General features: G+C 47.4%; 1 long non-coding RNA gene across 1 annotated transcript in view; it reads right to left on the reverse strand.

The window, feature by feature from the left end:
- Window positions 1-4,124: 4,124 nt before the first annotated feature.
- LOC309533347 overlaps window positions 4,125-15,050 on the reverse strand; it is a 30,420-nt gene continuing 19,494 nt past the window's right edge. Inside the window, exons 2-3 of the long non-coding RNA XR_014220150.1 lie at window positions 6,767-6,898; window positions 4,125-4,251 (exon numbers count right to left, since the gene is read on the reverse strand). This is a non-coding gene — a long non-coding RNA (uncharacterized lncRNA). The remainder of the gene's footprint in view (window positions 4,252-6,766; window positions 6,899-15,050) is intronic.

Below are 15,050 nucleotides of genomic sequence, written 5' to 3' on the forward strand. Positions count from 1 at the left end.
AAAGGAGCGTCTCCACCCCCATTGCTTAGTCCAGACACTGAGGTCCAGCTCCGAGGGCCTTCTGGCGGTTCCCTCCTTGTGAGAAGTGAGGTTACAGGGAACCAGGCAGAGGGCCTTCTCAGTGGTGGCGCCTGCCCTGTGGAACACGCTCCCATCAGATGTCAAGGAGATAAAGAACTACAGTGGTACCTCAGATTAAGTACTTAATCTGTTCTGGAGGTCTGTACTTAACCTGAAACCGCTCTTAACCTGAAGCACCACTTTAGCTAATGGGGCCTCCTGCTGCCGCTGCGCCGCTGGAGCACGATTTCTGTTCTCCTCCTGAAGCAAAGTTCTTAACCTGAAGCACTATTTCTGGGTTAGCGGAGCCTGTAACCTGATGCGTATGTAACCTGAAGCGTATGTAACCTGAGGTACCACTGTATCTGACTTTGAGAAGACACCTGAAGGCAGCCCTGTTTAGGGAAGCTTTTAATGTTTGATGTTTTATTGTTTTATTATCATCATCATTGATTCTGTGGGGAGCCAGAGTGGCTGTGGAAACCTGGCCAGATGCACAGGGTTTAAACAATAAATCATCATCATCATCATCATCATCAACATCATAGAAATGTAGAGTTGGAAGGGACCCCGAGGGTCATCTAGGCCAACCCCCTGTAATGCAGAAATCTTTTTGCCCAATGTGGGGCTCAAACCCTTGACACCGTGATTAAGAGTCTCGATCTCCTACCAACTGAGCTTTCTTACCGCCAGCTCTGTCCCTGAAGGTTTTGCACCTCCACATTCCTTTATATATTTACCTGCCCCCATTTCCCAACCCTCCCTTGCCCTGGCAGAGAGTTTTACGGATATATATAGAGAGAGGGAGGCCGTTGCCTCTTCTGAAGTGGCACCGCAGGGTGAGACCGGTGGCAGGTGCTGGGCGTCCGCCTGGCCTGGGGCAACGCAGAGGGGGAAAGCAGGAGGGGGAGAAAGGGCCGAGGCGAGGGCTGCATTTCTGATTAAACGCAGCAAAACACCTCGCCTGGGGCGACAGGTTCCTCTCGCTGCCTTCCTGGGGAATTGCAAAGCAAACAGCCGACTCCTCCGCCAGGCTGGGCTGCCACCTGTCAAGTGATGTTTGACAATTTATTAAATAAATAAAAAAGAGGGGAGTGGGGGCGGGGGCAGAGAGACAAACTTTCCCCTGTTTCCAGAACAAACTGTTTGCACAGAGTCCCGGGAGGAGGAACGAGACCGGTGGTGGCCGCCAAAAGCCTTTTGTGAATGAATGAGCGACTGAATGAATTGGGTGGATGGGTGCAGGGGGCGTGAGCCAGAGGGCCGGGAGAGCAGCATATTTCTGCAGGGAAGACGGGGGCAGAGAGCACTTAGCGGCGGGCCTTGAGTCAACAGCAGATTAGAGCCACACGCCAGAGTTGCTCTGAATCGCAAGAGCGGCATGCCTCGGAGGCAGCGGCCTGGAAGGAGCAGGCCCCACGCTCCCAGGAGGACGGCGGCAGCAGCAGGCAGCCCGCCCCGGGGCACAGAGCTGGGGAAGAGCACGTCTCCCAGCAGCTGAGCAAATGCTCACGAATAATAATAATAATAATAATAATAATAATAATAATAATAATAATAATAATTTATTTATATCCCGCCCTCCCCAGCCGAAGCCGGGCTCAGGGCAGCTAACAACACTAAAATAATACAGCATTCTAAAATCAGTTCATTATAAAATCAGTTCAAATCAAATTCATGGCAACCATTGGGCTAGAGTTCTATGTGGATTACCGAAGGAGGGGGTCAGATTGTGCCTTGGCCAAAGGCTTGGTGGAACAGCTCCGTCTTGCAGGACCTGTGGAAAAATGTCGAGTCCCTCAGGGTCCTAGTTTCTTGGGACAGAGCATTCCACCAGATCGGGGCCACAGCCGAAAAAGCCCTGGCTCTGGCTGAGGCCAGCCTAACCTCCCTGTGCCCCGGGACCTCCAAGGTGTTTTTGTTTGAGGACCATAAGGTCCTCTGTGGGACCTACCAGGAGAGGTGGTCCCAGTGGCGTAGCGTGGGTTGTCAGCACCCGGGGCAAGGCAAGTAATTTGCGCCCCCTAACCAGTGGATTTGCGCCCCTAACCCTAACCCCCAGATGTTGCGGCCAGTGCGGGCGGTGCGGCCGGGCCCCCCTGCACCCCCCACGCTACGCCACTCTGCAGCAGTAGCTTCAAAACCCACCTTGCCAGTTCCCAAAGGGCACCATGCACAGCAAAATCAAACGCCTTTCGATTTTCTCATTTATTTTTATTATTACTATGTATCTTTAAAAGATAAACATTCAGCGTAACAAAGAACTTAAACCGGAAGCCTTTCTTTAGCACACACACACACCCTTAGGGGGATGATCCACCACTCATTTACTCGTGAGCAAGCCCGCCAAACTTGCTGACGAAACCGAAAGCCTCTTAACCCGCTGGCGAGAGGCTTAGCCGGGCCTCGCCCGCCCACCGGCTTCCTCTCGGAGGTTTTTGGGGAGCGCAGGGCGCGGCGAGGCCCGGTGGCACGTTGGGGTGCGGAGGCTGCCCGTGCCGGCCAGGCGCCGGTGGCGGCGTCGGCGCTGCTGCAGCGGCTGCTCCTCCTGCGAGCAGTGAGTGGAGCGCAGCCGCAGCGGCGGCGGGGGGGGGGCGCGCGCGCTAGGGCGCAAGGCTGGCGGTGGCTGCGGGGAGCCCGGCGGAGGAAGGAACTTGTCCCTTCCCTCTGGACTCGCGCCCTCCCAGATGTTGCGCCCGGTGCGGCCGGCACCCTTGGCACCCCCCACGCTACGCCACTGGGTGGTCCTGTAGGTACGAGGGTCCTAGGCCGTATAGGGCTTTAAAGGTTAAAACCAGCACCTTAAACCTGATCCTGTACTCCACTGGGAGCCAGTGCAGCTGGTATAGCACCAGATGAATGTGATATTGCAGCGAAGACCCTGCAAGGAGTCTCGCCGCGGCATTCTGCACCCGCTGGAGTTTCTGGGTCAGTTTCAAGGGCAGCCCCATGTAGAGCGAGTTACAATAATCCAGTCTCGAGGTGACTGTCGCGTGGATCACAGTGGTAGGTCAGGGCGAGAGAGGTAAGAAGCCAACTGCTTAGCTTGGCAGAGATGAAAAAATGCCGCCTTTGTTATAGCTGCAATCTGTGCCTCCATGGAAAGGGAGGTGTCAAAGATTACACCCAAACTTTTAACGGACGGTGCTGGCACTAATTGCGCCCCCACAAGAGATGGGAGTTGCCCCCCCCAGTCCCATATCATCCCGACCCAACCAAAGGACCTCTGTCTTCAAAGGATTTAACTTCAACTAAAAAGGAGAGGAAAGGAGTCGGAAGGGATCCGATGATCATCTAGTCCAACCCATGGCAATGCGGGGGGGGGGGAGGAAAGGTCGTTCTCTCCCGCAACCTGAGCAGGACTTTTGGGTTTGGGGCAACAAGACAGCTCTCCTGAGGTTGAGATAAAAAAAAAGCGGAGGGGTCCTCTTGATTAGGACCCAAGTTTGAAAGGACGCGTGCAAGCTTCTGCGATGCACAGAACTCCGCCACGGTGTTATTCTCGCTTTATTAAGTTTAAGAATCACTTTTTCCCCAAGGGAACTCGTCATGACTTACAACCAAGAAACACATACGTTAAAACCAGCATGAAAGAAAACGAAGGAAGATCTAAAGCGCGATCCTATTTTTGAGATGCACAATAAGAACATCCCTCCCATTCAAAGAGGCCGCAGATAATTAAAAGCCAAAAAATAATGCATGATCAAGTACAGCTTGCCAAAACCTTTGGCAGGGAGCAAGCATTGCACATCCACACATACGATATTTTCCATGCAACCACCACTTTGACCCAGGTTTACCTTCTATGATAAACTGGTACTTTAAAAAAATCCAACCTTTCTTTCCACATATGCCCTGGACTACGGTTTATTTATATCCCACCTTTCGTCCCAGGAGTTCAAGGCAGAGTGTGTGGTTCTCTCCTCAAGACACAGACACTCATCTTATTTTCACAACATCCCTGTGAGGCGGGTTAAGATAAGCGTCCGTGATTGGCCCAAGCGTCCTGGATCCTAGCCCAACATCCTAACCCCAGCATCCCGGCATTGGCTACTCACCCACATTGGGTCTCTGATCTCCGAATCCTGCATCCGAATGCAATCCATGCTGATCTCAATTTTGTTCGCCGGGCCATTTTCCGTTTGCTCCTCCAGGAAATTCAAGTCAATGGGCTGGACCGAGCAGATCGGCCTGTGGAATAGGAGAGGGGTCTGAAAAGTGTTTTACTGGACATCAAAGATGGAAGCCCACGAGACCTCCGGGGTGGCGCCATCGGCAATGGTGGACTCCCTCTGAACTGGAGGGACTAGCTCTGTGTGAAACGGGTATTTTCCGCTACGGCGAAGTGGGGACCCTGCTAAAAATCACAGGCGGATGAAGCCTGTGACCATGGGACTTGGCGGGCACCCTTAGCGCCCCCCAACCCGCAAAGGAACCCACTAACGGGCTCCGAAGTGAAGAGGGGGAAGTGGCGCGGTGCTGTGAGTCAACTGCTATTTCCATGGAGCGAAGCTGCACAGCCGTTGCCGGAGAACGCTGCCTTTTTCCTGGGACAATTTGGCTTCTAAAATAAGCACTCGTGAGTACTAAAACTTTGAACAATCGGACTTTAAATAAGGACTTGCGAGCAGAAAGGAATTGGACTTAAAAATTTACTTTAATTTGGTACTGAAATGGGAAGGTCTAAACAGGAAGTCAGCCTTCCATTTCTTTGTAGACAGAATAAAGCAAAGACAACGTAAACTAGAGCTCAGAAAATCGCTTCTAAAGGATTGGCTTTCATCATTTAAAATTGTTGAACCCCCCTTCGGCAGCAGGAGAAGAAGGGGGATCTTTTTTGGACTGTTTAAACCTGCAGAAGTGAGTTTAAAGTAAAGTAACTTTCCACCGTCCTGATCCTGGAGCAGGGTGTCAGGATTGACGTTTGAAGCTCATTGACCAGAGACAAACGTTTTTGACAGATAGTTAAAGGAAGAGAAACATAGTGATTCCACTGTTTCCTTTCGCACTTTAAAGGAACAAATATTGACAAAATATCTCAAAAAGGATATTTTATTGCAAGAACAAATAGAAGTTCTCCCCCTAGAGGGAGACTGTGAAACTGTAACTAATTCCAGGGAGCTTGCAGCTGTCTCAGATTACAATCGTGGGAATGGACTTGTGACCTTGTAGGACAATGTATTCAGAGGCTCTGTTGTGTGCTCTCTGTAAAACAAGTGCCCTACTGGAACAGTTAAGTGAGAAGATGGATTTGATGACTAATGCAGCCAGAATTTTTGAACAGGCAGTGGGAAACTATGTGGAGCCCACCCAGGAATTAGATCAGGAGTGTGTCCTAACAGAGCAGCTGATAGAAGAGGATGTTGCTGAATCTTGGGCGCCAGAGATGGAGGGAGCTGCGGCCTTGCAGGAACAAGAGCTTTTGGACTTGACAAATGAACTTGGAAAAAGCCAGATTTGGAAAGATAAAGTTTGGATTGGTTTGGAAATGGGGGGGTTGGATAGACCCCCCCATGCAGGGATGTTTGGACTTTCCGAGTGGCAATGGGCCGTGAGATGTTTGGAGCTGTGGGGGCTCTCAATTTTGGAGGGATTCTGAAACATGTTTTTAAATACCACATGGAGTTGATTCTGGAGTATGGAAAAGGGGCTGATTTGTTGAAAAGGGTCAAAAACATCACCAAGCTGGAGTTCCCATGAGTGAAAGGAGAATATGAAGAAGAGCTGCGGAAGGGACATGGAAGAGATTTAAGGGCCTCGCATATAATACCAGGTTAATGCGCTAGATTGATGGGATAAAAAGGACTGACAAAACCCGGGACCAGGAGGAAGGGACGCTGGATGAAGATTGGATTGTTTTTATTTCTCTTTTTATTACCAGGATTGTTTTATAAAATTGATGAATGTTAGAAAAATGTTGGAACGAAATTACTTGGCTCTAGCAAAAATGTTTAAAGAATTAGGTAAGAATATTATGGTTGTGAGAAGTCGGTAAAAATAAGATTTAAGGTTTAAGTTTTTAAGGTTTTCTATAAGATAAAATGAAAATAGATTAAGGTAATGTAATGACAGAATATTATGAAATATGGAAAGGATTTGCTGTGATAATTATTAACCAGATACAAAAAAAGGGAGGAGGAGGAGGTCAACGAAAGAAGGTAATGAGAGTTGAGGATTGGAGAATGATGGATTTATTTTTGTCTGTTTGCGGTGTATTTTTGTTTTTTGAATTTGTATTGTTTGATGTGGTTTGTTTTTTTCTTTATTTTTTCTTTTTCTGCTTTGTTTTTTCTCTGTAATTCAAAAAATTTCAATAAATATCATATATATATATAAAAAGATGGAAGCCCACACAAGGAGAGTCTGGTTGCTGGATCAGGCCAAAGCATCCTCAAACCAGAAACCGAGATGGCATCGGTAAATCCAGGACTGTTCCTGGAAAATAGGGACACCTGGAGAGTCTGCTACTTGGAGACGCAAGGCAGGTGTGCTCCACCACTGAGTTACGATCCGAGCACCTTCAGTTAAGGTGCTGGCAGTCAGAGTAGACACTATTAGGCTAGATGGAGAAATTTACTGGCTGCCTATTCAACATATTGAGCAACTGTTGGGTGGGACTCCAAGGCCCTTCCAGTTCAAGAAGTTGAACATAACACACCCCCACACCAGACAATCCCCCGTCCGATTCATCCATCTTGCTACTCACTGATGATCGAGGATATCCCAGATTTGCTGGAAAACTTCCGGATGGCCATATTCTCTCGCCTGCGAGCCTTGAGGCATGGTAGAGCGGTAATAACTCTCCGTCCAGGAGAAATGGCCTGGGGTGTCCACAAACCTACACAAAAGGTCCAAATTGTATTTTTAAATATATATATAGATAGATAGATAGATTTTACCACCTTTCCCCCAGAGTGGATGGCGAAAGAAAAGGCAACCAGTAAAGTATTTTAAAGAAAAATGATTGAATTGTCATTTAAAAGTTTTAAAATCTAAGACACAGTGGTAGGATTAAACACATGCAGGCACAAATCTAGCAGTGAAATCTTAAACATATTTGCTCAGAAGTAAGTCCATGACAAACCTAGGCAGCATCTTAAAAAGCAGAGACATCACCTTGCCAACAAAGGTCCGCCTAGTTCAAGCTCTAGTTTTCCCAGTAGTGATGTATGGAAGTGAGAGCTGGACCATAAAGAAGGCTGATCGCCGAAGAACTGATGCTTTTGAATTCTAGTGTTGGAGGAGACTCTTGAGAGTCCCATGAACTGCAAGATCAAACCTCTCCATTCTGGAGGAAATCAGCCCTGAGTGGTCACTGGAAGGACAGATCATGAAGCTGAGGCTCCAATACTTTGACCACCTCATGAGAAGAGAAGACTCCCTGGAAAAGACCCTGATGTTGGGAAAGATGGAGGGCACAAGGAGAAGGGGACAACAGAGGACGAGATGGTGGGACAGTGTTCTCGAAGCTACCAGCATGAGGGAGGCAGTGGAAGACAGGAGTGCCTGGCATGCTCTGGTCCAGGGGGTCACAAAGAGCCGGACACAACTAAACGACTAAACAACAACAACAATAAAGCTACAATCACACTATGCACTTAGAGCACTATCATACCACTTTAAGCATCAATGCCTTCTTCCTTTTCGCTTTTTGGGGGTATAATTATTTATTAAACTTTTCTGTTTTACATTTTAGAATATTCATTTAAACAACCTTAAAATATCAATGACTTCCCTTATTCTTCTCTTTCCATTTTGCATAACATAAATCCCTGCATATTTTACATAAACTAAACAATTCAGTATTCCATCATTGCATCCATCAAAACTTATTTACAATGTTGAATTGATCTTAATGCTGCCAATGTTTTCAAGTGTACACAATTGCCCCCCGCCATATATTCAATAAACATTTTCCCAATCTTCCTTAAATGTATGTTCTTTCTGTTCTCTTAGTCTGTGAGTTAGGTCTGCAATCTGTGCTTATTCCATCATTTTTAGTTGCTGTTGTTCTTTGGTTGGGACCTCGCTTGTTTTCCATTTGGGGGCAAACAAAACATGGGCCGTGGTAGTGGCATACATAAATAACCTTTTTTGACACCTGGGGATTTCCATCTGAATGGAAAAGGAAAAAGGACTCTGGGGTTTTTTTGGGAAAAGAACTTTTAAACATTTTTTTCAATTTATGACAAATTCTTTCCCAATACTCTTTTACCCTTTTACAAGTCCACCACATATCACATGTGGAGCATTTGAGCTCTGACACTCCCCTCTCATTGGGTGAAGTCACTGTGTGACGTATCCCTTTCTTGCGAAAGTCTTCTTACAGATTATCCCAGGAACTGTAGTTTGGTAAGGGCGCTGAGAGTTGTGAGGAACCTCCCTATTCTCCTCTGAGGATTGCAGTTCCCACAGTGGTTTAACAACCAGTCCCTCTTTGCAGAGAGAAGCTATGGTACTACCAACCTTACTGTATGCTTGTGAAACATGGACTACTTATAAACGCCATCTCCAACTCCTCAAAAGATTCCATCAATGGCGTCTCTGAAAATTTCCACACATGACTTGAGAAGACCGGAGAACTAATTCCAGTTTACTGGAAGAAGCAAAGATCACCATTGTTGAAGTAATGATTCTTCAACATCAACTTCTTTGCACTGGTCTTATTGTGCGGATGCCTGATCATCTTCCAAAGCAACTACTCTATTTCCAACACAAAAATGGAAAGTGTAATGCTGGTGGTCAACAAAAACGGTTTAAAGACTCTCTCAAGGCAAATATTAAAAAATGTAGTATAAAGATCAATAATTGGGAAACACTGGCTTGTGAACGCTCCAGTTGGAGAACAGCCTCGACCAAAGATGTCAGGGGCTTTGAAGACACTCAAACTCAGGACGCAAGGGAGAAACGTGCTAAGAGGAAGGCACGCTTGGCAAACCCTCACTGGGATCAACTTCCACCCAGAAACCTCTGTCCCCACTGTGGAAGGACGTGTGGATCCAGAATTGGCCTCCACAGTCACTTACGAACTCACTTTTAAAACCGTATTTATGGAAGACAATCTTATTCGGCTACGAGGGATTGCCAAAGAAGATAAATGAAATCAATCCATCAGTTTCATTCTCCCCCTGGCCGCTGACTAGCACTGAAGGCCACACAACTTAAGCATGCATGCAAGCAAGCAAATGTCATTCTGGGAGGCGCACTGAGATCCGATGACCTCTGGCAGGATTGGGGTGCTGGAGCCTGCAGGAAGGCGCTGACCTGTAGATGAACCGAAGAGAGGTTGCAAAGGGGGTGGCTTAAATCGCACACGGCCCTCCTTATTTCTGCACGGTGCCGGGAGTTGCATGCCCTCCTCTTGCTCTGGGGCCGTTAGCCTATTTGCGAAATTTGAGAGGCTCCTGCAAAACAGGATGCAGCTAAAGGCTGTTGGGGAACTGAGAGAAAAGAGCTGTGCTTTGTTGTTGGGGTGGGAGGTGATGATTAAACAGGTTTATTAGTAGGAGAGAGAAGCCCTTTGCCTGTGCAGAATGAGCATTGTTTTAACTATGGAAATGGGGGCATACAAATTACCAGATTGCTCTATAAGACTCACTTTTTCCCTCCTAAAAAGTAAGGGAAAATGTGTGTGTGTCTTATGGAGCGAATGCAGGCTGCGCAGCTATCCCAGAAGCCAGAACAGCAAGAGGGATTGCTGCTTTCACTGCGCAGCAATCCCTCTTGCTGTTCTGGCTTCTGAAATTCAGATTTTTCTTGTTTTTCTCCTCCAAAAACTAGGTGCGTCTTGTGGTCTGGTGCGTCTTATAGAGCAAAAACTACGGTAAATGATGATGATGATGATCCTCATTTATCAGCTGCCATTCCAGCCGTAGACGGCACTGCAGAGATTCTGTGCTGTGAGTATCATGGGAAGAAGGCCCTTGATGGAGTTTGGAGGCAAAGTTGATTTTCTTTTTCGTGTGTATAATTTTTTATTAAATTTTCTGTTTTACTTGTTAAAATATTCATTTAGTAAAGGCCCCTGACCATTAGGTCCAGTCGTGACCGACTTCTGGGGTTGCGGTGCTCATCTCGCTTTATTGGCCAAGGGAGCTGGCGTGCAGCTTCCGAGTCACGTGGCCAGCAGGACTTCCAGCTCTCACTTCCATACATTACTACTGGGAAAACCATAGCTTTAATTATACGGACCTTTGCTGGCAAGGTGATGTCTCTGCTTTTTAAGACGCTGCCTAGGTTTGTCATTGCTTTTCTCCCATGAAGCAGGTGTCTTTTAATTTCGTGGCTGCTGTCACCATCTGCAGTGATCATGGAGCCCAAGCTTTATTAGTTTATGAAATAAACCAAACTCTCTTTTCTCGGGGCTGCGTCTTCCTTCTCCTTCCTTCTTCAACTCTTCCCAGACAGATTCCCAAACCGACTGAGGCCACATCCATTACGATAAGTTTGAAGCGCCCCAGCAGCCTTCTCACAGTCTCGGCTCTCCCCATGCCTCCCCACCCCACCCAAAAGATTCCTGGGAAATGTAGTTGGAGAATCTGATCACCCCCATCATTCTGCCCAGACACTGAGGTCCAGCTCCGAGGGCCTCCATTCGGTTCCCTTCTTGCGAGAAGTGAAGCTACAAGGAACCAGGCAGAGGGCCTTCTTGGTGGTGGCGCCTGCCCTGTGGAACGCCCTCCCACCAGATGTCAAGGAAATAAAGAACTATATGACATTTAGAAGACATCTGAAGGCAGCCCTGTTTAGGGAAGCTTTTAATGTCTGATGTTTTATTGTATTCTGTTGGGAGCAGCCCAGAGTGCCTGGGGAAATGGATTGGCAGATGATACTACTAGACCAGGGGTCTGCAACCCGCGGCTCCGGAGCCGCATGTGGCTCTTTTACACCTTTGCCACGGCTCTGGGGCGGATACTAGCGAGGGAAGGAGGCGCATTGTGCGCTCCGACACTCCCCACTGTGGCGGGCGCTGTACTGGCTGTGACGTCGCATGGGGGCAGTGCGTGCATCAGTCATGCACCGTCCCGACGTCACCTTCCCGCCCGCTGTCAGATCGGAGGGCAGCGGCGTGCATGCAGGTCTACGACTGCGAGGAGGAAGATGACGTCCCTGTTTTGGACCCCCGGTAGGCCAGCCACGGATAAAGGCATGTTATATTTGTTTTAAATGTCGCAATGGTTTTGTGGCTCCCAGTTGTTTTTTTCTTCAGAAGCAGGGCCAAGTGGCTCTTTTTGTCTTAAAGGTTGCAGACCCCTGTACTAGACTATGCAGAGATAGCTAGACTGACTGGGAAAATCAGGAATCAGGAGGACAAAACCTCAGCAGAGAATGGGATAAATACAGATTGTATTTGAAAGAACACTGTAAACACTTGAAGTCTTTGGCAGGCTTTGAATAACTCTTGAGATGTTACAAGCACTTTGGACATTTTGGATGACTATAATTGGGATGAACTACAATATGCAGTTCATTAAAATATTCAAAGGACCCGCAGAGGGAAGGAGGGATATTGAATATTTTGTTGGAAGCCGCCCAGAGTGGCTGGGGAAACTCAGCCAGATGAGTGGCGTATAAATAATAATAAATAAATATATTATTATTATTATTATTATTATTATTATTATTCAGCAAACAAACCTTCTCTAAACAGCTGCTTAAAAATATGTAAAATGCCTTGCTTCCTTTTCTACCCCCCCAAAAAAAACCCCCCAGATGCAACCATTTATAAACTGACCTCAGTTTTTCCACTTGTATAATGGAAATAAACTTACCAAACGGACTTTCCTATTTGCTTGCTGGGGCAATAGATTTACTGCCTTCACGTTTTGTCATCTCTTCCATAGGAGTTTATTTACATACACCAAATTCATTTAAACTATTTGCAGACTTAGAATTCCCCATTAGCTTCCTCGCCCAAACTCCGCTCCTGGAGGGGTTCAGAGTGTACAAAATTGGCTCCTTCAACACATAATTGGTCACCTGACCGATTTGAATGGCAATGCCTGGCCCCCTCAAATATTTTATTTTGGGGTGGGGGCAAAGATCCCTCAACCCCTAGGAGCTGGCTCCTAGGAGCTGGAAGGGATCCCAATCTGAACATACTGCCAGTTAAGCAGATCTATAGGTTTATGAAATCTGAACACAACATACTAGTCTTTGTGACTGTATCATTTTATTGCAAAAGAGTTCTGTGTTGGCAGGCATGCTGCACCAACATGTACAAAATAACCTCTTTGCAGCGCCACAAATCCAACTCAACGGTGTAACGCTGGAAAATGTTGGGCAGTTATCTTTCCACAAGAGCCAACATTGATGCCAAAATTCAGCATCGCCTGAGCTCTGCAAGTGCGGCTTTCTCCTGATTGAAGTGCAGAGGGTTTGAGGACCGGGACATTCACAGGGAAACCAAAATGCTTGTTTACAAAACTATTGTACTATCAACTTTACTGTATGCTTGTGAAACATGGACCACTTATAAACACCATCTCCAACTCCTCAAAAGTTCCCATCAATGGTGTCTCTGAAATTTTTTACACATCACTTGTGAAGACAAGCGAACTAATGCCAGTGTAGTGGAAGAAGCAAAGAGCACCAGTGTTGAAGCAATGATTCTTCAACATCAACTTCGTTGGACTGGTCATGTTGTGCAGATGCCTGATGATCGTCTTCCAAAGCAACCACTCTATTCCAAACATAAAAATGGAAAGTGTAATGCTGGTGGTCAACAAAGGAGGTTGAAAGACTCTCTCAATCTAAAGAAATGTAGCATAAGCACCAACAATTGGGAAACACTGGCCTGTGAGCGCTCCAGTTGGAGAACAGCCTTGACCCAAGGTGTCATGGGCTTTGAAGACGCTCAGACTCAGGATGAAAGGGAGAAATGTGCTAAGAGGAAGGCACACTTGGCAAATCCACACCGTGATCAACTCCCACCCGGAAACCAATGTCCCCACTGCGGAAGGATGTGTGGATCCAGAATCGGCCTCCACAGTCACTTACGGACTCACGGTTAAAACCGTGTTTATGGAAGACCATCTTACTCGGCTACGAGGGATCACCAAAGAACAGAAGAAGATTGCAAAAGAGTTCTGTGTTGGCAGGACTGCAGTTGGGAATGGCAGTACGGGGTTATAGGTATGATAGCAATAGGGCAGGACTTGAACCAAGGGCTTCAAGTTACAAAGGAGATTCTGACTCAACATCAAGTAGAACTTCTTGACAGTAAGAACCGGACTCCCTTGGAAGGTGGTGGACTCTCCTTCCTTGTAGGTTTTTAAGCAGAGGCTGGATGGACATCTGTCATGGATGCTTTAGCTGAGATTCCTGCATTGCAGGGGGCTGGACTGGATGACCCTCAGGGTCCCTTCCAACTCAACAATTCCATCATTCTTTGGCTGTTCCTCTTGCTGACAAAGGTCCATATAGTTAAAGCTCTGGTTTTCCCAGTAGTGATGTATGGAAGTGAGAGCTGGACCATAAAGAAGGCTGATCGCCAAAGATTGGATGCTTTTAAATTCTGGTGCTGGAGGAGACTCTTGAGAGTCCCATGGACTGCAAGAATATCAGACCTCTCCATTCTGAAGGAAATCAGCCCTGAGTGCTCACTGGAAGGACGGATCCTGAAGCTGAGGCTCCAAAACTTTGGCCTCCTCATGAGAAGAAAAGACTCCCTGGAAAAGACCCTGATGTTGGGAAAGATGGAGGGCACAAGGAGAAGGACAAGATGGTGGGGCAGTGTTCTTGAAGGTGCCAACATGAGTTTGATCAAACTGCAGGAGGCAGTGGAACACAGGAGTGCCTGGCGTGCTCTGGTCCAGGGGGGCACGAAGCGGCGGGCACGACTAAACGACTAAACAGCAACAACATGGCTGTTCCTCTCATCCCAGTTAGAGGCTGCAGACTTGGGGAGAGCAATCGAAGCCCCTGTTTGCTAGCTGCGATTCGAGCAGCTCAGCCACAGGATTTCCGAAGCCTCCAGGACCACCCCCCTGGGCGAAATGGTTGTAATGATTATTTATTGCATTTATCTACCTTCCTCATTCAACCCCCACAAGAACCCTATGAGGTAGGTTTGGCTGAGAGATGACCGGCCCAAGGCCACCCAGTGAGAGCTTTGAGGCCGAGCAGGGATTCAAACCAGGTTCTCTCTCCCAGGTCCGTGTCCCGACATTCTGTTTTATCGTGTTTTTTAATATTCTGTTGGGAGCTGCCCAGAGTGGCTGGGGGGAAACTGCCAGATGGGTGGGGTATAAATAAATTATGGGTGGGGTATAAATAAAATAAATAAATTATTATTATTATTATTATTATTATTATTATTATTATTATTATTATTATCATTATTATTCTAACCACTGCACAGCACTGCTCCCAGTTTGAAGCTGGCCTCTTGTTCCATTGATGCTCCAGGCGGAACCAGGGTCAGGAAAGCTGCTTAGGGAGATGGTGGGTGTCCATTCGGCCACGATTGCCAGCCAGGCTCTGGACTCTGTTGCTATATTTTTAGCCCTTGACAGGGGGTGGAGAAGGGGGGGGGCGAAGGCACGTCAGAGCTTGAGGGTCTTGGCAGCGCCCAGTGTGCTGGAATTCCCCTCTGCCGCATTTTAACACGCGGGTGATTTGTAGACAGCAGGCAGGCTATGAAATGGAGCACGCAGCTGTGCAAGGGGAGAAGGAGGGAGGGAGAGGATTTTTCTGGATGGGCCAACCAGTTTCCAGCAAGGCATCCCGTCATCTGGAATTCCCCTAATTCTGCAGGGTCCCATTTATTCCCCACATACCCCTGACTCCGCCATCCTATCGCCATCCGGGACAACGGAGTCAGGGACTTAAAAGCAGGCTGGGAGCCCACCCTCCCATATCTGCCCTGGGAGGAAACAGATTTTAATTTGACTTAGTATTTGCATTCTGCTCTCTCAACTGCAAATGGGACTTGCAATAATTGCAATAATGGCATGGGACAACGACAACGACGTTTTCCATTTAAATCT

This window comes from Podarcis vaucheri, assembly GCF_965113315.1.
Source record: "Podarcis vaucheri genome assembly, chromosome: 5".
In the NCBI taxonomy this organism is placed as follows: Eukaryota; Metazoa; Chordata; class Lepidosauria; order Squamata; family Lacertidae; genus Podarcis; species Podarcis vaucheri.